General features: G+C 47.5%; 2 pseudogenes across 2 annotated transcripts in view; both read right to left on the bottom strand.

The window, feature by feature from the left end:
* The window catches only part of LOC309619920 (ferritin light chain pseudogene), a 178,803-nt pseudogene that overhangs the window by 39,064 nt on the left and 115,312 nt on the right, over window positions 1–24,427 (bottom strand). The window lies entirely within an intron of this gene.
* On the bottom strand, window positions 16,614–18,694 carry LOC309620982 (transcription factor SPT20 homolog pseudogene; annotated as a pseudogene). The gene has a single exon. The product of its transcript is annotated as a transcription factor SPT20 homolog pseudogene (transcript).

A 24,427-nucleotide genomic window follows, 5' to 3' on the forward strand; every position in this document is an offset into this window, starting at 1 on the left:
CCCCACTGAGAATAAGGGCTACTCCTTGTTAACCCCAAAGGAGGGAGAGTCCAAATGCACACACTTGGTTAGGGAATGGTTGATCGGAGGGAAGATGTTTCCATGTAGTCAAATGTCAAGTAGATCTTCCAGGGGCTTGGGCTGGGACAAGGAGAAACAGCAAACAAAAGTGCCCCCATCATGCAAATGTCCATAAAGAGCTACTCTATGAATGTAACCCAGTTGGGTGACTCGTGGAGATTCTTAGAGTGTGAAATGGAGGCATATCTAGGAGTCACAAGCAGCAAAGGACATCCCTATAACAACCTGGGTCCCTGGGGCACCACTGTCCTTGTAGGAGCAGAGGCTGAAGAGCCACATTATGTTTGTGCAAAAAATATATGTGGGACAAAGCAGAACCCCCCCAAGGAGCAGGAAGGCAGGCACTTGACAATATTTCTGTATATTCTGAAGGTTGGGGGTGGGGGCTGATCTAATCGAGATTCTGTTTTGTAATTGTTGTAAACCTATTGGACAGCCAGGCTGGGGTGGCCTGTGTAAAATCAGATTCTATATGCAAATGTGCAAGGACTAGAGAGTAATGGCTCTGAACAAAGATGACTGTGTCAGAGAAATAGTGAGAGATAGTGTGATGGTTGTGTGAAATCTTTTCAAGTTTTTCTTAGTGTTTTCATATGATCTTTTCAACTAATAACAAGGGAAATGAAGAAAGTATCATATCTATGAAATGACCTATGTAGAGCCTGGCACCATAGCTTGGAGTCCAGCAAACTTAAATTGTTGTCCTACCCAAGTTCGTGTGCCTGATGCACAGTGAGGCCAAACAAACCAAAATGCTGGAGTTTGGAGCAGAGAAAGGTTTATTGCAGGGCCAAACAAGGAGAACGGGTGGCTTATGCTCAAAAGGCCTGATTTCCCCATTGGTTTCAGGGAAGAGTTTTTTTTGTTTTTTGTATTTTAACCTATATTTTGGTCTTTTAAAAAAATTTTATCTTATATTGGAGTATAATTGATTAACAATGTGTTCGTTTCAGGCATACAGCAAAGTGATTTAGTTATACATATACATGCATCTATTCTTTTTCAACTTATTTTCCCATTTAGGTTATTACAGAGTATTGAGCAGAGTTCCCTGTGCTATACAGTAGGTTGCTGGTTCAGGGAAGAGTTTTTATACGCAAAATTTTGGGGGAGATATGCAGGTATATGACCTTCCTCTGATTGTTGGTGGTGAGATAACAGGGTGGTGGTCCAGGAATCTCAGTCATCAGCCTTCTGGTTCCATCCAGTCTGGGGTCCACGTGCTTGTGCTCAGCCTGAAGTTACCATCCTCCACCTGGGGGGGGGGGGCCTTAGTTCCTGCAGAAGAACTCAGAGATATATTGCTATGTATATCCCTTGAGGAGGAACCAGGACCCTGCTTTAATTACTGCACTGTTGTTTCTTGACTGCTCCTCCTTTGTTTCTGTATTCCTTCCTTTCCCTAATTAGTAACTGTTTGAATCTGCCCTTTGGAACTCAAGGAAGGTCTAGGGGGTGAAGCCTTTTCCCTACAAACAGGAAATGGGGGACATGGAAAGGCTTTTGTCCCTGGGAGGGCCCCATGAGCTCCTGCTTTGTTTCGAAATGACAATATTGCACATGATTATCTGAGTATAAATATGTGAGGTTTTATTGAGATCAAGAGCTTGGTTTTCCTAATGGTGTCCTTACTAGAAAACAGTAAGTCAAGTTTCTATGAAGATAAAGTGCCTATAGGATGAGGCCTAAAATAAGCATTCTGTGTTAAAACAAACTAACAACAACAACAAAACCATGGCCAGTGATTCTAACATATAGCCAAGATTGAGAACTAATGAACCCAGTGCTGCCCTACAGAACTTGCTACAATGATGGAAGTGTTATACATGCACTGTCCAATAGAGTAGCCACTAGCCACATGTGGCTCTTGAGCACTGAAATGTGGTTAGTGTGACTGAATTTTTAATTTTGTTCAATTAAATTTAAACGTAGATGTAAACAGCCACAGGTGGCTAATGGCTACTGTGTCGAATAGCACTGCTCTCGTGCAGTGATGCTCAGACTTCGGCTGGTATCAGAGTCCCCTGAGCAACTTGGTAAAAATACAAAGGCCCAGGCTTCATCCCACTTCAACAAGCCTGGGTCTCTATTCTTTATTAGCTCGACGGGAGATTTTTCCATAGCAGCACTTTGCAAACTTTTGGGGGATCTTGACAAAATGCAGATTCTGATTCAGTAGGTCTGGGATAGGGTCCAGAGACTGCATTTCTAACAGGCTCCCCTGGAATGCCAATGCTGCTGTCCAGGGGACCACACTTTGGGTAGCGTGGCTCTAGATTTTGGTTTTATCTGTTTCTTTTTAAGGTAAATTCCTGAGCGGATGCTGTTAGCCATTTTCAAATGTTCTACTCAGTGGAGGTTTTTAAAAAATTTATTTTAAAATTTGAGATATAATTGACATATAACATGTGTAAGTTTAAGGTGTACCACACGTTGATTTGATGCACTTATATATTGCAATATAATTACCATAGAGTTAGCTCACACCTCTATCACGTCACATAATTAGATTTCTTTTTTGTGGTGAGAACATTTAAGATCTAGTCTCTTAGCAACCTTGAAGTATATAATACAGTACTGTTGTCTGTAATCACTATGCCATGCATTAGATCTCCAGGACTTATTTATCTACTAGTTACAAGTTTATACCCTTTAATAATAGCTCCCCAATCCCCCCACCAGGGGAAGAAGTGTTTGGGACATCAGCTGTTCTTTCACTTCCCTTTCCCTGTTCAAATCAGGCCAGCTACATTTTATCCTCCTGCCCCAATTCCCTACACATTGAAAATGCCAGCATCACCCTGAAGGCTAGGAAGAGGTAGAAATCCCAGGTAAGTGGCATCGTATCTGTATTTTGTGCAGTGTGTTATTTTTCTTTCATAATTTACTGCCTGTTCCAGAAAAAAGAGAGCCTGTGTATGTGTGTTGAGAAGGGTGGTCAATATGCATAATGAGAGTGTTTTGAAAATTTATTGGTTGCCACACATTCTCATCACTGAAAAATGAAAGCTCTGCACAGCTTATGGCACAGAAATGGGACCTGTATTTGCCAATATTAACCAGTTGTATTTCCTATAGATATTAGAAAAAAATTCCCTAAAACTATTGCTAAAACTTGACAGTAAATATAGACTCCTGATTAGTCAACAAAAGAGAAAAGGGGATTTTTAGTGGGTCAGAAACAGTACATTGTCTTAACATGGACTGACTTTTTAAGTCTCAGGAAGTTAAATGGATCTTTTAATGGGAAATAATGGGCACCCTCTTTTTATTTCCACCACTGCTGTGTTCCACAATGTCACCCATACATTGGGCAGCTGCTCCTTTCTTAACACCCCAAGCCTACAAAACTCCCATTTAGATAAAAGAACCTAATTCTGCACTGTGCACCTCTGTTACAATCTGTTACAAATTGCAGATGCGGGAGAATGGAGGGTTGTGTGAAAAGGCCTGCGTCTCCTTCAGGCTGCCTGCAGGGAAGGGAATGTTGTCCTCCAGGTTCTGTCTTCTCTGACCCTGGAGCTGGTGCCGGGTGGAGAGGCTGTCTGACCGCTGTGGCTGGGGTTGCCTTTACCTGTATGTAGGTTGAGACCTCAAGAAATTACATCACCCACCTTCCTGCTCTTCCTTTCCTTTCTTGGTCACTCCTTCTCAGCCTCCCATTCCAGCTTATTCTTTTTATTTTTATTTATTTTTAATTTTTTTTGGCTGCACCATGCAGCATGTGGGATCTTAGTTCCCTGACCAGGGATCGAACCCATGCCCCTTGCAGTGGAAGCGTGGAGTCTTACCCATTGGACCACCAGGGAAGTCCCCAGCTTACTCTTTTCCCAACCTGTAAATGTGGGTATCTTTCGATACTCAATCCTAGGCTTTCTTCTTTATGTATTGAGCGTCTGTTGCTTGGAACATACAAGTTTTTGACACTTTCTTCTTAAACTGTGCCTTCTGTTGTTCCACAATGTCCCTCTTCAGTCTCTCGCAGGTTCTTTCATCTTCAGCTCCTCCTTTCCTGATCATAATGTTGCCATTTCTGTTTTTTATGGCATTGGCCTTGCTATCTCTCTCTCTCTCTTTTTCTTATAACTTATCATATAGCTGGGTTTGGTTTCGTTTTTTAAAACTCATTTTGACATTTTCAGTCTTCTCATAGAATTAAGTCCGTTTGCATTTACTGAAACGACTGGTATACTTGGTTTTATTCCTTCTGTGTTGCATTTATGCTATATCATTTGACTTTGATAGTTCTTCTTTTTACTATTTCTTTTCTTTCCAGTTTTATTAAGTTGCTCTCCATTCTATTTTTTGCCCTTGTTAATTTGGACATTCCATTGTACTTTTCCATTCTTTTAATGGCAACTTGTTATTCTCTAGTGTTCTTAATCAATTACATGTTTTGTTACCATTACTTGAAAACAAGACCCCTCAACTATTTTTCTCACCAAGGCAGTCTATCTTTCCCTGACTCCCCTACCCCAATAAGACGATATTGTTAGGCTATTTTAATTTCTCTTCCCCTTCCTTCTCTGAGAAATTTCAAATGCTCTTTTTTCACTCTACCTCCATGCTCACCACATCCAATGTCTAGGTTTTTCTGAAATAGTTTAGTTCTAAATTATTATTAAAATTGCCTTTGCAGCAACCTCTTTCATTTTAAGAATCCTTATCTAATACTCACATTACATATTCCAAGACATTTGTTTATGATTGGTTTAGATTAAACTACATATTACTTATTTTTAGAAATCCAATTATTATCCATTTAATTTAAACTTTAGTACGTGAGGCCTCTGTTTTTGTTCATTTATTGTTTGGTTAGAATGATTTTTTTTTAATTGAAGTATAGTTGAGTTACAGTGTTTCAGGTGTACAGCAAAGTGGTTCAGATATGTATACACACACACACACATACACACCCCTTCTTTTTCAGATTCTTTTCCCTCATAGGTTATTACAAGATATTGAATATAGTTCCCTGTGCTATACAATAGGTCCTTGTTGTTTATCTATTTTATATATAGTAGTTTGTATCTGCTAGTCCCAAATTCCTAATTTATTCCTCCCCCACCCCCTTTCCCCTTTGGTAACCATAAGTTTGTTTTCTATGTCTGTGAGCCTGTTTCTGTTTTGTAAATAAGTTCATTTATACCATTTTTTATTTTTTATTTTATTTATTTATTTATTTATTTATTTATTTTTGGCCACACCACGCGGCATGTCAGATCTTAGTGCCCCCTGCAGTGGAAGCACGGAGTCTTAGCCACTGGACCACCAGGGAAGTCCCTCTTTTTTTAGATTCCACATATAAGTGATATCATATGATATTTGTCTTTCTCTGTCTGACTTACTTCACTCAGTATGATAATCTCTAGGTCCATTCATCTTGCTGCAAATGGCATTATTTCATTCTTTTTTTATGGCTGAGTAGTTAGAATGATTTTTCTCGAATAGAGCATGTGGTTGTTCAATTTTTTTAATTCCTAAAAAATTAAAAAAAAATTTTTTTGCTGGGATGGATGAATAAAATACTGGCTGGGTAATGGGATTCTTGGGTTGTAGTCCTTTACTTTCAGTAGTCTCCTAGTTGTTTTTTCAACATCTTCTAGCTTCCAGGACTTCCAGTGTTATATAAGAAAAGCCTAATACTTATCTTACTTTTTATTTGTAGACAACTTATTCTGACTAGAAACTTAAGATTTATTTTTAATTATTGAGATTTATAATTTTACCAGGATATGCCTAAGTAAAATTAGGCCTATCAGCTATTGCCACAGTAAGGCTATGTAACAAACTACCACAAAAAGTTCATTGGCATTAAACAATAAGCATTTATTGGTCACTCACACATCTACAAATCTATGCTGGGCTTGACTCTAAGGTCCAAGTTGGGTCCAGGTCTTCTTGATGTATTTCTCATCCTCCTTGGATCAAGAGCCTCCCAAAGCATGCTCTTCTCAGGGCAGAAAGCAGAAGCACAGGATGGTGAACCCACTATGCAGGTATATTTCAAGTTTCTTCTTGTATCATATCCATTAATAGTCCATTGGCCAAAGTGAGTCACGTGATAAAACTCAAAGTCAAGAGTTAGGGAAGTATGGGGCTTCCCTGGTGGTGCAGTGGTTAACAATCTGCCTGCCAGTGCAGGAGATATGGGTTCGAGCCCTGGTCCGGGAAGATCCCACATGCTGCGGAGCAACTAAGCCCGTGCGCCACAGCTACTGAGCCTGCGCTCTAGAGTCCATGAGCCACAACTACTGAGCCCATGAGCCACAACTACTGAGCCCACGAGCCACAACTACTGAGCCCACGTGCCACAACTACTGAAGCCCGCGCACCTAGAGCCTGTGCTCTGCAACAAGAGAAGCCACTGCAATGAGAAGCCCATGCACTGCAACGAAGAATGGCCCCTGCTCACTGCAACTACAGAAAGCCTGCACGCAGCAACGAAGACCCAATGCAGCCAAAAATAAATTAATTAATTAAATAAATTTATTAAAGAAAAAAGGGAAGTGCAATTTGCTCCATGTTAAAGGGGAGGGAATCAATACTTGTTGAACAATAATTTAATCTACTATAATGGGTAGATTATCTACTGTGACTCTCATGGCACCTACTGGGAAGTTGGTGTACTTTTTGAGTCTGTAAACTTGGGCCTTTGTTTTGTTCAGGGAAAATTGCATTTATTACTTGCTTAATCATACTTTACCTCCATCGGTTCCTTGTTCTCCTATTTTTGCTTGTTATGTCTCCTAGATCTATCCTCCAAGTCTCTTTTTTTTCTATAAGTTCCATCTTTTTATATTTTTGAGACATCATGCCTTGAGATTTTTCTTCCCCTTCACCCAGGTTACTAACTCCGGCCACAACAGTAGCTATCCTCTCCCTAAATTCAACTAATGTTTTTTTTTTTTTTAATTGGGGTATAGTTGTTTTACAATGTTGTGTTAGTTTCTGCTGTACAGCAAAGTGATTCAGCTCTATGTACGCATATATCCCCTCTTTTTTGGATTTCCTTTCCATTTAGGTCATCACAGAGCACTGAGCCCCCTGTGCTATACAGCAGGTTCTCATTAGTTGCCTATTTGTTACATATTAGTGTATATATGTCAGTCCCAACCTCGCAATTCATCCCACCCCTCCTTTCCCCCCTTGGTGTCCATACATTTGTTCTCTATGTCTGTGTCTCTATTTCTGCCTTGCAAACAGGTTCATCTGTACCATTTTTCTAGATTCCACATATATGTGTTAATATACGGTATTTTCAACTAATGTATTATTTATTTATTTTATTTTTTTGGCTGTGTCAGATCTTAGTTGAGGCATGTGGGATCTTTTGTTGTGGTGTAGGCTCTTCATTGTGGCGCATGGGCTTCTCTCTAGTTGTGGTACATGGCCTCTCTAGTTGAGACACGTGAGCTCAGTAGTTGTGGCACGCAGGCTTAGTTGCCCCGCGGCATGTGGGATCTTAGTTCCCCGACCAGGGATCAAACCCACGTCCCCTGCATTGGACGGCAGGTTCTTTACCACTGGACCACCAGGGAAGTCCCCAACTAATGTATTTTTAAGTTTAAAGCCATAGCATCCATTTACAGAAAGTTTGTGATGTTTTTTTAAAGGATCCCTGGGGGATCCCCTTCTTCTTTTTTCTTTTTTATAAATTTATTTTATGTATTTATTTTTGGCTGTGTTGGGTCTTCGTTGCTGCGCACGAGCTTTCTCTAGTTGCTGCGAGTGGGGGCTACTCTTCATTGTGGTGCGAGGGCTTTCATTGCGGTGGCTTCTCTTGTTGCAGAGCACAGGCTCTAGGCGCGTGGGCTTCAGTAGTTGTGGCACGTGGGCTCAGTAGTGGTGACTCGCGGGCTCTAGAGTGCAGGCTCAGTAGTTGTGGCGCACGGGCTTAGTCGCTCTGCGGCATGTGGGATCTTCCCAGACCAGGGCTCGAACCCGTGTCCCCTGCAATGGCAGGCAGATTCTTAACCACTGCGCCACCAGGGAAGCCCTGTGATTTTTTAAAAGTTGTCATCTGTCCTCCTCTAGCAATTCTGTTTTGCTGGGTGCCTGTTCTGTTTTATGTTCCTCCTTCTGGCTGCTGGGAACTCTTAGTTGTCTGTTACTTTTCTTTATCTACTGTACTGAGACCATTTGGGTATCACATGTTATGCACCAGGGCCTGGAATGAATTGAGTCATCAGCTTTATTGGGGGAAAGGAAAACTTAAAAGGGCAGGGTAGCAAGAGAAGAGAAGGCACAGGTCCCCTTCCTTCCATCATTCATTTGAGAAGAGGCCAGTGCCACCACACCCCCCTGGATACATAGCGTGGGTTCGCATTCTGGTAGAGGGACCTGCACCCTTACTGTTCTCCTTTTATAGAATGAGCATGAGAAAACAACTTTATCAATGAAGGGACACGCAAACTGCTTGAGTGTTGCCATCTGGAGTTGGACACTAGCCACTTAAAGGAGTTGTCTGGGAATTCCAGTTGCCAGCACCTGAAGTCTGGTGGGGGACAGTTCTCCATGTTTCCCTTGTTTCTGCATGTCTTGTGAGCAGAGACACTGATAGCCTTTATTCTGGACTAACTTTCCAGGAAGTTTGTATGGTAAACAGCCAGAGGAAATAGAGATAGTATCTCCCTAATGGAGCCAAAGACAAATTTGTTTCTTGACTGTCATAATAAAGATAATGTCTTTCTCTAGAGCAAAAATTAGGCAGGTTTGTTTGCAGCCCCTTTACACATATTGTTATTTCCTAAGCTTGGGTTCTTCCCTTGTGACAGACATCTACTGCATGTGCAGTATTCACTCGGGCCCACCTCTCTGTTGTCCCCATGGGACTTGGGTGGGCAAGGGAACCAATGCACACATGAAATGCATGCTGCCTGTTGTGCTATGGGTAATAAAGTCCTTTGTCTCTGACCCAGTATTCTTGTCTTCTGCCAGCATCCATGAAATTAAGGCTAACTTGTTAGTTTTCAAGCAGCATAGGGTCTCAGACCCTTCAGAGTTCTCGACAGAGCTCATTAGAAGTGACGTGCCCTCCCGTCAGGAAGCTGAATTCAGTGGAAGCCCCGCTCTCCACTCTGCTCCAGCCCCAGCCGATTTGTGGTCCAGGCAGCCAAAATAAGGTCACTTTGGGATAATGCTTATTCGATACAGTGGATAACTGGCAACTACAGGGTGTTCAGTAATTCCTGATCTCTATATGGAAGAAGCCCTAGTCTACAGAAGGGTTGTCTTCCAATGATTTATTTAAATTTTTTTCTAGGAAAATAACTTTATAAATGACAGTTATACTTAGCCCCAGGTATTCTTAGAGTAGCCCTCTAAACTTACTGAGCAGGTTCAGTTTAGTGGTTAAGACTGTGGGTTCTGGAGCCAGACTACCTAGATTCAAATGCTTACCCCTCCTCAGATGTGCGAACTTTGACAAATTACATTAACCTCAATTTCCTCACTTGAAAATGGAGTTAACAACATTAACTACCAATAGGGTCATTTTGAGGATTAAATGAATAATGTACACCTTGTAAGCAACTCCTTTCCAAGCTGCTGTGATAACCATTCAATAATCTGGTCACTATGTACAGTGGGAGCAAACTTGATCACCGGCAGGCTTGTTCATATAGCATATACTGCTGGAGATGATGCTTATTACCTACTTCTTTTTCTGGGGGAGGACGACCTTCAATTAGAGCAAGTATTCTTAACCTGGGGCTCATGGACACTTTTAGGGGATCCATGAACTTAATGAGAAAAGAAAATGCTTTATATGCTTACATTCTCTGATCTCTAAGTGAAATATATTATTTCCTGCAAATGAATATAGATAACAAACCACAGTAGTATTAACAATGTCTATGAATTTGTATTGAATAGAAATCACAGATGTTTTCACATATCCCACTTATTGCAGGTACCTCAAAATATCATTCATGCTCAGCACTGCTTTGAAATTATAGTAATTATTAGTTCCTCTGCTACATCTTATTATTTAATGCATTAACAAAGAAGCATATTTATTATTTATCATAAGTTTATACCTTCAGGGTTGTATATTAGTGTAATGGGCTTCCTTTGTAATGCCATATATTTTACTTTATGCACATAAAAATGTCATTCTGAGAAAGGATCCATAGCCTTCACCAAATGCCATAGGCCCATCATCCAAGGATTAAGAAGCTCTTCAGTAAAGTAAAATTGGCCTTGCTCTGCCCACTCAATTCCCCCTGTAAGAGAGCCAGACCCACAGGGAGGGCTCTGTAGTTCTCTAGCCCTGCCTGTGAGCGAGTGGAAGAATCTCCCTAATACAGGGTGCAGCTATTAGAAAACCTGCTTGGTCCAGATCTAAATTGTGTCCTTGAATATATGAGCAGAACGTATAAAGAGAATATATTGACGTTCAGCTGTCTGAGTCCTGAATCTCTGTCAAATGGTTCCAAACTGTGGCAAAGATGTCAGTTATTAGCTCCTCTCAAACACCAAGATGTGGCTAAGTGACAGATTGTAATCTGTCATTTCATCCATACATCTTGAGGTCTTTCCAATCATATGATGAGTCCACTGGGGACAGGTCTATGTCTTGCCCTCAGTGAGGCAGTGGAGAGGGTAGTGTGGTAAAGGACATAGTCTCTGACCCCAGGAGGCTTGGATCCGAATCTGGGCTCTGATAGTTCATAGCTGGGTGACCTTGAGCAAATTATTTAAGTGCCCAATGCCTTGTTTCCTCATCTATAACTGTACCTTCCTTCCATGGTCCTTGCAAGGACTGAGTGAATTAAAACATGCAAAAACAGAATAATGCCCAGCAGGAAGTGAGAACAGACGGAAAAATCCTGTATTTTAGAGCCTAAGTGTTTTTCAAAATGCAATTAAAGCAGCTAAGTTTTACATTTTCCCTGCAGGTCAAATACTGAAGTACTTGAGATGAAGGGTTATTTTATTAGACTTTATGGAAAAAGACATTTAACTATCTAAAACACTACTAAGACTCTGTCAAGGTTGTCCTCTCCCTTGCCAGAAAGAATGAACTCAGTTTTCTCTAAGGAACAGGTGGTCGTGGTGCTATTACAGGAAGCAACACACAACAAAAACCAAAGACAATATCGGTATCTGTTGAGAGGTGGCAGAAGTAAGAACAGGATGTTGGAGATGGTCTGTCTAGCAAGGAACCTAACATGTTTCTGTCACTTTAAAGAAATAAACAAAAGTTTCTTAGGGGTATTTTCCCCAAGATTTTCTCAAAATAGCAATCTAGAATGGAATGATAGATTTTTTAACTTATCATTTATAAACAAGTACAAATTCTCTGTGCAGATACACATACCTGGACTTCATGAGCTGGGCAATATTTTCTCTCTGGAGTCCTATTTCCACCATCTCCTTGGTCTGTGTCCTGACCTCTGACTTGTGGCAGGGTGGTAAGCCACTAAAATCTTGAGTCTTCTGCTATTTCCCATTCTGTTGTGTACTCATCTTCAGATATGTAACATTCATTATTCTACTGAGACTTTATCCTACAGGGAATTTACCTTAAATTGCTGAAGGATAAAATTACGTGAATTTTGAATGAAATCTAGGTTGTGAAGAGGTATTTTACTTTTCTTTGGTATCTGTATTCTCCGCATCCCACCTAAGGCCTCACACAGTACAAGGCACGAGGGAAGTCCTCCCTTTACAGGTGTTTGAATGAATACAGACTCTGGGATTGTATTTCCAGGGGTATACTCTTTCTTCTTCATCAGTGAGGCAGTTGCTTCAATTACAAACCTTGGTGAGGATTATTAGGAGGAAATGAAGACCGACAAATGGTAATCTGAAACAAAGCTGCATTTATTTGCTTGCCTGGGAAGGGAGCACAACGTCAGCTGGTCTCTCCGTGCAGTCGTACTTGAAAGGATGAGAGTGAGCACAAAAAGGGAGAAGGTACACAAAACCTAGTGAGATTCAGAGTTCACTTGTCTGGTTGGCTCCCAAGGCTGAGTATAAGCTCTTCTTTGCAATTGGTCGCTTCTTCAAAGTGCAGGCACCCTTCCTAAAGATGTCCAGGGTGGGCTACGTAAAGCTCTACTGGGCTCAGTGTCACTCCGCTGGCATATCTGCGATGTTGGCTTCAAGCTGACCAAATCTTCCCTTAACAGGATCGGTAGCACGTTAGTACAGCCGGGTTAATGCACTAAGAATCACCGGTTACCTGCCTCTTCACTCATCTCTTTTGGAACTGCCAAACTTCCTTTTTTTGGTTGGGGCAAAAGGCAGGGAAACGTACATGTGTACTTGGAAAAAATACTTTTATATACACAGGTTGTCCTTCAAAGTTGTAAGAACAAAATACGAGAGGCCTTCAGATACTTGTACACAACTGTTCATAGCCACACTATACACAATGGCAAAAGGTGGGACCAACTCAAATGTACATCAACAGATGATGGATAAACAAAATGTGGCGTACACAAACCAGGGAATGTTATTCAGCCCTAAAAAGGAATGAAGTACCAATACGTGTTACGATGTGGATGAACCTCGAAAACATTATGCCAAGTGAAAGGGGCCAGACAGAAGAGGTCACATAGTCTCTGATTCCATTTTTAGGAAAAATCGAGATGGGGGAGTCCGTAGAGACAGAACGCAAATTGGTGGTTTCCTGGGCTGGGGGAGAGGAAGCTGGGAAGTGAGTGCTGAATGGGTACAGAGATTTCTCTTGGGCGATGAAAATGTTTTGGAAGCAGACAGAGGCTGTGGTCCCACAACATTCTAAATGCAGTAAATGCCAATGAATTGTACACTTTAAAATGGTTGATTCTTATGTAAATTATACCACAATAAGAAACGGAAAAAGAAAACAGAAAACTTCAGGGGTCTTCTGAGCCCCACTGAAACAAGAAAGAAGGTAAAAAGAGATGAGGAAGCAGGGACAGCTGACCAGTTGGTGATCACTCAGCAAGGGAAGGGAAAAGAAGGAACGCGGGGGAGAGGGACTCCACTTCAGAACGTACCAAAGTTGAAAACACTTGAAAAACAAACTCATTTCCAGATGTTTAGATATTTACCTTCTGCAAATAACCCTGGGTCCTCAAAAATGTAAATGGTTTTATAAAGAGAGAAGACAACATCCCAGAAGTGCCCTTTCAAGGCCAGTGACTGCAGCCTAGAGGAGAAGAGCTGGGCTGGTGGGGGGGGGGGAGGGGAGGGGCACCTTTTAAAGGGCTGGGGACATCCACGCAAGCAAGTGCCCCTAAAGCATGCTGCGCACTTGGAGGTATCCCATGGCCTCAATATCAAGATGACAAGCATCAATTTTTGGTAGCGTTAGCTTGTTTTTGTTTTTTTCCCAAACCAAATGTATAAAAATTGCATTTCATACACTGGTGCAAAAAGCTTTTAAACTAAATAAACAAATAGGAAAGTGCACTCTCTTCCGAAGGACGTTTCTGATACTTCATAGGCCGCTTCAGTATATCTCATGTACACTGAAAGCACTTGTCAACAGCTACAACCTTCCTGTGGCACGCTAACATGGATGGACCTCGAGGACAGGACGTTAAGTGAAATGAGCCCGTCACGAAAGACAAATCCTGTGCGAGCCCACCTCTACGAAGTATCTAAAGCAGTCACACTCAGAGACACAGAAAATAGAGGGGTGGGGGCCAGGGCTGGGGGCGAGGGAAACAGGGAGCTGGTGCTCACGGGGATACAGCTTCACTTCTGCAAGAAGAAAACAACCCTAGAGATCTGTTGTACAGCAACGACAAAAGTCCACTTAACACTACTGAGCTGTACACGTAAAAGGGTGAAGCTGCGACAGTTATGTGTTAGTCACATCTTGTTAGAATAATACTAATTTTGACTTTACTGGTGTTGCAGTTTTATTGCTTGAGAGAAATTACAGGCTTCAGGAGTTTAAACTGACCCTAGTTTGGGTCTGGATACACTTGAGAACATCGCAATAAAAACAACTGTCAACAGCCACCGCCCAAGCGATGGCTTCGGCGAAACCATGCCAGTTTAGTAAAGCACTTCCCCATCTCTATGTAAAAATCACGGGCTCGTGCCTCTGCAGAAAGTCTGTACGTCTAACAACGTAAAAGAGCGACACATTAAAAAACCCCCAAATGCGGGTGAAACTCGCAATGCATTCGGTCGCTGCTCTTGTGTTTTCAAAACGAGAGGAAATCAGCCAGGCCTCAGGGCTTGGGAGCGGCTGGCGGGCCTCTATCCGCGGTCCCCGCGGCCTGGCTGCTGGGCTGCGGGCCCCGAGGGGGCGGCAAGTCGGCGCCGTGCACGGTGGAGTGCACCTGCGGCGGCGGGGCCGCGGAGGCCCGGCCCCTCTGCTGCAGGGGGCTCAGCCCGGGGCGGCTCCAGCCAGAGGCCGGCGGGGACAACAAGGGCACCTGGGGCGGCAGGAATCCGCCCACTGCACTGAGGTGAACGAGCAAGGCTTGCTGGGCACGCACGACCCAGTTGGAAACGGCGGCGCCCTCTGAACCTGAAGCCTGTGCCCCCGGACCCCGTAACCCCACACCCTGTACCCCCGGACCCCGTATCCCCGCACCCTGTGCCCCCGGACCCTGTACCCCCAGACCCTGTACCCCTGGACCCTGTGACCCCGGACCCTGGACCCCTGGACCCTGTGCCCCCGGACCCCATACGCCTGGACCCCGTACCACCGGACCGTGTGTCCCTGGACCCTGTACCCCCGGACCCCGTACCCCCGGACCCTGTACCCCCAGACCCTGTACCCCTGCACCCTGTGCCCCCGGACCCTGTACCCCTGCACCCTGTACCCCCGGACCCTGTGCCCCCGGACCCTGTGCCCCTGGAACCTGTGTCCCTGGACCCCGTACCCCCGGACCCCGTGTCCCTGGACCCCGTACCCCCGGACCCCGTACCCCCGGACCGTGTGTCCCCGGACCCTGTACCCCCGGACCCCGTACCCCCGGACCCTGTACCCCCGGACACTGTACCCCTGCACCCTGTGCCCCCGGACCCTGTACCCCTGCACCCTGTACCCCCGGACCCTGTGCCCCCGGACCCTGTACCCCTGGACCCCGTGCCCCCGGACCGTGTGTCCCCGGACCCTGTACCCCCGGACCCCGTACCCCCGGACCCTGTACCCCCAGACACTGTACCACTGCACCCTGTGACCCCGGACCCTGTACCCCTGCACCCTGTGTCCCCGGACCCTGTACCCCTGCACCCTGTACCCCCGGACCCTGTGCCCCCGGACCCCGTACCCCTGGACCCCGTGCCCCCGGACCCCGTACCCCCGGACCGTGTGTCCCTGGACCCTGTACCCCCGGACCCCGTACCCCCGGACCCTGTACCCCCGGACCCTGTACCCCTGCACCCTGTGACTCCGGACCCTGTACCCCTGCACCCTGTGTCCCCGGACCCTGTACCCCTGCACCCTGTACCCCCGGACCCTGTGCCCCCGGACCCCATACCCCTGGACCCCGTGCCCCCGGACCCCGTACCCCCGGACCGTGTGTCCCTGGACCCTGTACACCCGGACCCCGTACCCCCGGACCCTGTACCCCCGGACACTGTACCCCTGCACCCTGTGCCCCCGGACCCTGTACCCCTGCACCCTGTACCCCCGGACCCTGTGCCCCCGGACCCTGTACCCCTGGACCCCGTGCCCCCGGACCGTGTGTCCCCGGACCCTGTACCCCCGGACCCCGTACCCCCGGACCCTGTACCCCCAGACACTGTACCACTGCACCCTGTGACCCCGGACCCTGTACCCCTGCACCCTGTGTCCCCGGACCCTGTACCCCTGCACCCTGTGCCCCCGGACCCTGTACCCCCGGACCCTGTACCCCTGCACCCTGTGCCCCCGGACCCTGTACCCCTGCACCCTGTGCCCCCGGACCCTGTACCCCTGCACCCTGTGTCCCCGGACCCTGTACCCCTGCACCCTGTACCCCCGGACCCTGTACCCCCAGACCCTGTACCCCTGCACCCTGTGCCCCCGGACCCTGTACCCCCGGACCCTGTACCCCTGCACCCTGTGCCCCCGGACCCTGTACCCCTGCACCCTGTACCCCCGGACCCTGTACCCCTGCACCCTGTGCCCCCGGACCCTGTACCCCTGCACCCTGTACCCCCAGACCCTGTACCCCTGCACCCTGTGCCCCCGGACCCTGTACTCCCGGACCCTGTACCCCTGCACCCTGTACCCCCGGACCCTGTACCCCTGCACCCTGTACCCCCGGACCCTGTACCCCTGCACCCTGTACCCCCGGACCCTGTACCCCTGCACCCTGTGCCCCCGGACCCTGTACCCCTGGACCCCGTACTCCCGGACCCCGTGCCCCCAGACCTTGGGATGCCGGCAGCCGAGGAGGCGGGGCACAGGGCCACTGCGGGGGCCGCTTGGGAAGCAGCTGGGAGAGGCGCAGCTGCGGGGCCCGCTGCTGGCTTCTCCCCAGGAGAAAACCGTGGGGCAGCTGCACCACAGCAAAGGGCCCGAGACCCGAAGCGTCTTTCAAAAACAGCTGAACCTCTACCGGAGGAGGAGGAGGAGGCGGAGAAGGAGGAGGAGGAGGAGGAGGAGGCGGCGGAGGAGGAGGAGGAGGAGGAGGAGGAGGAGGCGGCGGCGGAGCTCCTGCGGGCAGGTGGCCCGGCTGCATCCCCCCGGGAGCTGGGGCCCTGGTGGCACAGCCTCTCCCCGAGGCCTGGCCTCTGCGACTGGGGCCCACTACTCTGGTTACCTCCACGCCAACGGACATGACCGAGACCCGGGCATCCGGGGTCGTCCGTGATGAGCCCGCAGTGGACAGGGCGGTGGCAGGAAGCGTGCTAAACGGGCTCAGCTCCACAGAGGATTTCTGGGAAAGACCTGGTGGCTTAGGAGCAGGGCCAGGAGATGGACATGGCTGAGAGCTCCCTGCCTGCTGTGAAGTGAGGCTGTCACCCCAGGAGCTCCTTCGTGAGCGCCCAGGAAGTCTCATGGGTGGAGCTGGATGTTTGGCTCCTCTGCCGGGCACTGAAGACTGAACCCACCCAGTCTTAGGCTGTTCTGGTTCTTTCCCTGGAGAAGGTTGCCCGAGACCGGCGGAGCCACTGGAGCTGTGTGACATCTGCACTGGACACTGGGTGCTCTTCTGAACCGACTCCTCGGGCCGACTGACCACTCTCCCAGCATCAGTCTTTGGCCTGGGCAGGAAACTGCAGGGATGGCCATCTGCGGAGGGGCGGGGGGGAGACAGCTGTCTCTCCCACGTGGCTTCTTTACCGGACCCTTTTCCAGAGGCAAGTGAATTATCAGTCAGCTGCCTGACGGTCAGCCTTGTTGCCTGGGACTGGTAGCCAGCCTCACATCCAAATGCAAGACCACCTTGTACCTCATGCACGGGCCAGACTGTTGGTTGTGAATCATCGTATCCGACAGACTTTTTCCCTTTAGCATATTTCTCCACGTCCACTTGAGAAGGTACGGCCAAGTCACAGGGTCTCTGTTTCCACGTATCTACACAACTTCCTGCTTTAAAAGTTTTGAGGCCGGGATTCCCACCTGTTTTACTTTCTCTTATTCTTTTGCAGGAAGTCAGGGCTCTTAGCTCAGGAGGAGGTGGACGAGACAGCTCCTGCTGCCGATTCAGAGAGGCCATAGAATGCCTCTTGAAGTTCCTTTTCATGGGAAGAGTGTTCAGCTTTTGTTTGTTATAGAGCAGTCTGTTTTCAGTGCAGACCACTGATATAGAAGGGTCTAGACACAGTGGTTCAGCTGTAGCTAAGATCAGTTGGCTCTCAAGCAAAAGTTTGTCCTCCTGGGTCCAATTCTGATTATCGCTGGCTATGGCCTCTACATCGCAGGCTAAAGTCTGCATCGTGGGACGTAGGAGAATATGCCTGCTTTGGTAATGGGGAGGTTCCCGGCCGCTGGACTGCCTGTAGTCCCGTATTTCTGCTATGACACACCCACGACGAAAAACGTTAACCTGAGACTTTTCCAGGAAATCCACCAAAACAGGAGGTAATTCTTCTGCATCCAAGTATTCGAGCAATTGCCCTTCTTCATAGGGCAGTCGAATGGTCTCTGCAGACGATCCATGTTCCCCCTTGAGCATCAGCGAATAGCCCTCTTTTCCTGGGTACAGGTTGACCACCAAACACGGCAACGACTCTCTCCTAAGAAGCTTCTCTAACAGGTTCACATTGCTTCTTAATTCCTCCGTAACCTCAGGCTCCTTTTCACATTCTTCAACATAAATGTCATAAAGTTTTTCATAGAGAGACTTCTCCCCATTAGATGGGTATTTCCTTTCCGGAGGTCTCTGTTGGGCACTTGCAATGACATACTCCGCACGATCCAAAGCTCTTTCTAGAGCCTGCTGCATTGCGGTACAAAACAAAATGGGGGCCCTAAGAGAAGAGAAAACCTAAGTGAGCGGATGAACCGGGTGAAAACCCTGTCTGCAGTATCGACGAGCATTCTTGCAAACGCGGCCACTCCACAGTGGCGCGACCAGCCTCACCTCAAAAAGGACACCAAGACACCCGCCCCCGAAGAAGCAGCCCGCAAAGTACCTGCGTTTAGGGAAAGACCTAACGGTGTTCGAGCGGCCACCGCGCTGGATCTCGCTCGCCTCGCGCTGCAGCAGATGGCCCGGATGTGAATGTAAGCGTTCCCCGCCCCCCCACCCCGCCCCGCACGTCCTCCCCGCACGTCCTCCCCGCACGTCCTCCCCGCAGGCGCGCGCATCCGCGTGTGCGCCTGCGCAGATCGTAGGCTCAGGCCTCATCCTTCTATTGCCTGTTGGGCGCAGGCCCGCCCCGCTCACTTCTGCTTCTCGGGCCCGCACTTCCACCAAGGGCTGGGCTTCGCCACCCCTTCTTTTCTTGGAACCTTGAAAAGCACAAGCAGGCAACCAAAAAATCGATCATTTTTTGGTGCGGCTTTAATACACACCAATTTTCGTGGTACTGCATGCAGTTGCCGGGAAGGTCATGAAAGGTGGTCATTTCTTGGCGATCACTTCACCAAGCATTATTCACTGTTTTTGGAATGTCTTGTTTGTTCCCGGTGGCAGGACTGCTCCTGGTGTCCGTCGCCAAATTAACACACCCAAAGAGTCCCCATACATAGCTCTTGCCTACATGGAGGCTCGCTGTATGTGGTGCAAGCATCAGAATTCTTCATTGATTCTTCCAGTGATCTCCTGCCTAATGGTTTTCAGAGAGATGTGCACGTAACATGACATTCTTTTACAGAAGTACTTACCTTTTATTTCTCTAGGTATTTCAGAAAGGGCTTTATAGTCTTTTTCAAAGTATGTGGGAGGTATGTTATATCGTCTAAGAATTACATTCAGGATTAAATTGTTTGTTTTAAAAGGTGGTTTGCATCTGATAGGGTTGAGAACTGTTGTTCCAGGTGACGGCAGTACAGTTTAAATGGTTACTCTAACTGTAGACCACAGCTACAGTCCTAGTGGTGGTTTGGAGTGGTATGATTGAGTGGTAGGTAATTTATGGGCCATTGTTTTCCATTAATATTGTTGCCTTGCAATCTGCCAGCCTTTTTGGACAGGTTTTTTTTCTTTTTTTTTTTTAAAGAATCTCTTGATGTTTAGGTGTAGACGTAATGATAATACAATATTCATAGTGAAGTCACAAATGAGAAGAATCCAAGATAAACTGGTGAAATTCCTGAATTACAGACTACCATAAAATAAATGTGTTTTTCTAACCAATAGCAATTATGATAATTACATATTACAGTAGATACAGTCTACTGAAATAGGATTAAAAACTCCTTGACTAAGAGTTCCTTAAACATGTCCCTCGTTCAGGAATGGACAAGAATAATTTTCTCCTGGCATATCAGTTGCCTTGGGGCAAATGTATACAGTCATCCCTCGGTATCAGCGGGTGATTGGTTCCAGGACACCCACCCGCCCCGCTCCGCCCCGCCTCAAGGATGCTAAAATCCTCAGATGCTCAAGTCCTTACAGTAGGCCCTCCGTATCCCCATCCCTGGTTCTCCCTCTGCAGATCTGATTATATTTGATCCGTGGTGGGTTGAAACCGCAAATGCGGAACCCGCGGATGTGAAAGGCCAATGTGAATACTTGTGGATGCCTCAGGGGGGGCTTGAAGTCGGTTTAGTTTCTTAGCTCTTTTAAGCATCCTTCCCTGTCTCTCCCTTTTCCCCTCCACATGCCCACCTTTAGGCTAAGTGTAAGACTGGATAGTTAAACCATAGTTTGCTATCCAGTCATCCAAATAGCCAACTTTAATCCAGCCCAACTGAATGAGGTGAGCGGGAGCTCTGACCCTCACCCAAAGCACTGCCTGTTCTTCCAGCCTGAACAGGTGAACTTAGCTGCCTGCCAGACTCTTGCAGGCTTCTCACCAACCATGATCCCGTTCACCTCCTGTCCTCAGGAATTTGCTGTGTGTTGGGTCTGAAAAAGTACCGGTCTGGGACAGTATTCCGTTTAGGTGGAGAGGCTAATTAGAAAGGGAAAGCTCTGCTTTCTTGGGGATCTGAAGTAGACTCTGTTGGAGGGGAAGTGGCACAGTGGACCTGTGTTTGAGTCAGGTTATCCTTCTAGAAAGTGAAGAAGTGCAAGATTTCTGGGGGCTGCTCCCAGCCTGCAGACCAGGCCCCGTAGCTTCTCAGCATGACAGGGGAGGAGGGCTGGGACTAGGGTGAGGCAACCAGGAGCCTAGGGCGTAGGGTGGAAGGAGACAGCCACCCTCGGCTTGTGCAGGTCCCAACAGGGCCGGTGCCCTGGATGCCTGGCTGGCTCACCTTGTCCCAGCCCTGCAGACAAGGCCCCTCACCAGCCGGCGCCTGTCTCCTCCCCACCTCTTTCCTCTCCTCTCTCTCCGTTGCTTTCTGTGCTCTGAGCGTAGTCACGGGGCACCGACAGGCCCACCCCTTCAGGGCTCTGTGCCCTCTCTGCTTAGCCACCTGCCGATCTCCACCCATCACCTCAAACATCCCTTCCTGACTTCCAAGGAGCTCGCCTCCTTGTCTCTGCTGTTCTGCCAAAGCACACGTACCACACGCCGTATCAGAGCCAGGCTTCGCGTCGGAAGGGAGTCGAGTGTTTGCACCGTTCTCCACACCCAGCCTCTGGATTCTCTGAGGGCAGACACGATGCCTTTCCCATCTTTGTCTGCTCACCAACTTGGCACATTACTTGGCACAAAGTTGGCACAAGAATGAAGGAACGATTGAGCCCCTGCTCTAGTTACTTTACTTCAAGACTCGTGTGAAGAAATATTTCATCCCCTTTCTAGAGGTGAGAAAAGTGTCCCGAGCCGGGTCTTCTGAGTGCTGTGCTGTAGAGCGCCAGGGTGCCTGAGCCTTGGCACTAGTGGCACTTGTTAGGGGGCATTTTCCTGTGCACGGTAGGATGTTTAGCAGCATCCCTGGCCTTACCCGCTAGACGCCAGCAGCACTCGTCCCCCGTTGTGATAACCCAGAATGGCTCTAGATATTGCCCAACAGGCCTTGCGGGGGCAAAATCATCCCCCTGGTTCGGAACCCCTCCACTACCCTGCTCTGTAAACCATGAGCTTGATCCAAATGCAGCCCCTCAGCTGGCGTCCCCGGGTACCCCTCTCTCAGTAGAGAGGTGTATCTGCCCACTCTGTCATGGGACGGACTAGATGTTCACTTGTCGTCTTGACTGTGCCTTTGGTTGGGTTCCCCAGAAGCAAACCCTGACGAGAGGATCCGAGTGCAAGGACTTTATTTGGGAGCTCATCCCGAGAAACACTGGTCAGGGCAAGGGCAGCTCGGTCAGGGATGGGCAAGAAGGTGATCAGAGGCCCAGTCATGAGCAGAAGCCGGCTGTGGACAACTGGTCCCTGCTGGGCCCTTGGGAGACAGTACAGGACAAGCTCAGGTGGTTCCACCCTAGAGGCAAGGAAGCTGGGCTGTTTCTCCATCCACTCCTCTCTCTCACCTGCCTGACGACAGTCCTGAGGGCATTATTCCCCGTCACTCTGGGTTGCCACATGTGAGAGCCACTCACGCTCCTGTGGCCTGGATGCCCTCAGAGAGAGCGTCAGGAGTGCTCGCAGTAACACTCAGTCCTCGTGTACAGGATGGCAAGTACCCCGCGGAGATGGGCAGGGCCCCGGCAGCACCGGCTACACCTGCGGCTGAAGAGCCATGGAAGAAGGCGGCCACTCACTCTTGGTGATGGAGAGAGTGTGCTCCGTAATATATCTGGGCGTGTGGAGAAGTGAAACTGTACTCCATCCGAGTGAACTGGGCGATCCCATGTGAGGTTTTCGTCAGCTACTACAGCCCACAATGCCAACAGTGGAGAGTGTGGCCCACGCCTTACTCTTCCCCGGGAGGACCCCCAAGGCAGTCTGGCCACACGTGCACTGGCTGAGGCTCTGTCCCTGGCCGTGCGTGTATTCCAGCGAGCTTTAGTTGGCCCGACAGCGCTTACCATGGCTCAGCACCCCCTGCACTTGAGCTCCCTAATCGCCTGGCTTTCCACAGGATGAGGCCTTTGGAAAACGTTCTCGGTGCCCACCATCTCTGGAGCCTTCCGAGCACACCAACGAGCACGCTGCCTGATTCTAAGGAGTCCAACTGCTGCCGTCCCCTACAGCAGCTCGACAGAGATGCACATGCTGAGAAAACCCATGGCCAGAAAAGACACGCTAGAGGAGGCAGAGAACTGAATTAATTGCAAGATGATTAACCTAATTTACAGTAGTCAATTGGTTCATTCTCTACCCACTGAGGTCTAGATCTAGGTTTTTGCCACCTCTCTTTCTGCGGGTAATTAGAGGGACCAGCCACAGCCTTGGAACTGCAGGGATCAAAGACTGGGGAAGGTAAAGAGTCATTGCTTGTTGGTCTCATCTCGGGTTAACCCTCCATCACTGGCATTGAGACTTAATGTGTTACTCCTGTGATCAGGCCCCAGATTCAGTAAAGCAAATCCCAGGGAACGTTGTAGCTCTGTGAGATTATGTGAGCGAAGATCACTCCCACAGCCTGTTACGTCATTCTGTGCTGCCACATCTACTAGTTGTTTATTGAATCTAAGAACTTCTCAGAGCCCGTAAGTGTTGCACTGCATATTTATTTTCCTCTTTTCCCCTTTTCTTGAACTGTGTCTCCCCTCCACCTTCTTCCACTTGTGCACCTTTTTTATCACTTTACTGAAAAATAAATGAAGTCGGATGTTTTTCTGGTGTTATTGCTCTGTTATAAACTCCCTGAGATAAATAGCCGTAGCCTGAGTCAGGGTTTCTCAGCCTCTGCTTGTTGACATTGCTGTGGGCGCTGTCCTGCGCAATGTAGGGTGTTCATTAGCATCCCTGGCCTCTACCCACTAGACGCCGATAGCAGCCCCATCCCAGTTAAGACAACCAAACACGTCTATGGACATGGCTAAGTGTTCCGTGGGGGCGCAAAGTTATCCCCAGCTAAGAATCACGACACCATGGTATCACAAAATAGCTGGGTTTAGAGAAAGGAAGCAGCAATCTACAAACCACAAAACACTTTGCACCTTAATTTCTAGGACAGTTCCAATGATTAGGTGTGACTTTTACATTTTTTGTTTGTTTTTTGCTGCAATTACTGCTAAGGTTGGCCCTGAATTATCTTGCTAATGCTCTAAAATTTCCATTGGACCTGATTAATAAATAGAGTCTGGCCTGTAGGAGAGATGCAAACAAAAATATCATTAAATCTTTAGAAAGTAGATTTTCAAAAATATACTAGCAGAGATTTTCTTTTTTAATTCATCTGCCTGATAATAGTCACTAACGATTTCCAGATTTTCCAAGTTTATTCAACAATTGAGAATTTTTGCTCATTTCAATAATTTTTCTTTAATCTTCATTCAATATTTGCTCTTTCAATGTATGTTCTCTGCACTTTATTTTGCTTTCTTAATGTCAGACTGTCCCTGGACTCACTCCTTCTCCCACTTTTCTCTATTTACAGTCAATCCTTCAATGACTTCATCTAGTCTCATGGCTTTAGGTACCATCAATACATAGATGGTTCCTCAATTTATATCTCCAGGCTGGACCTCTCCCATGAGCTACTCATAACGTCAACCTTCCTATCCAAAAATCTCTACCTGGGGACTTCCCTGGTGGTGCACTGGTTAAGACTCCACGCTCCCAATGCAGCGGGCCCGGGTTTGATCCCTGGTCAGGGAACTAGATCCCATATGCATGCTGCAACTAAGAGTTCGCATGCCACAACTAAGGAGCCTGCCTGCCACAACTAAGACCCAGTGCAGCCAAAAAAAAGGTAATAAATAAATAAGTAAATAAAATAAAATGCTATGATGAATGTGGATAACTGAGAGCTATCAACTATCTGTAAAACAAAAAAAATCAGGAC

The sequence above is a fragment of the Balaenoptera borealis genome (assembly GCF_965194805.1).
Source record: "Balaenoptera borealis genome assembly, chromosome: X".
NCBI lineage: Eukaryota > Metazoa > Chordata > Mammalia > Artiodactyla > Balaenopteridae > Balaenoptera > Balaenoptera borealis.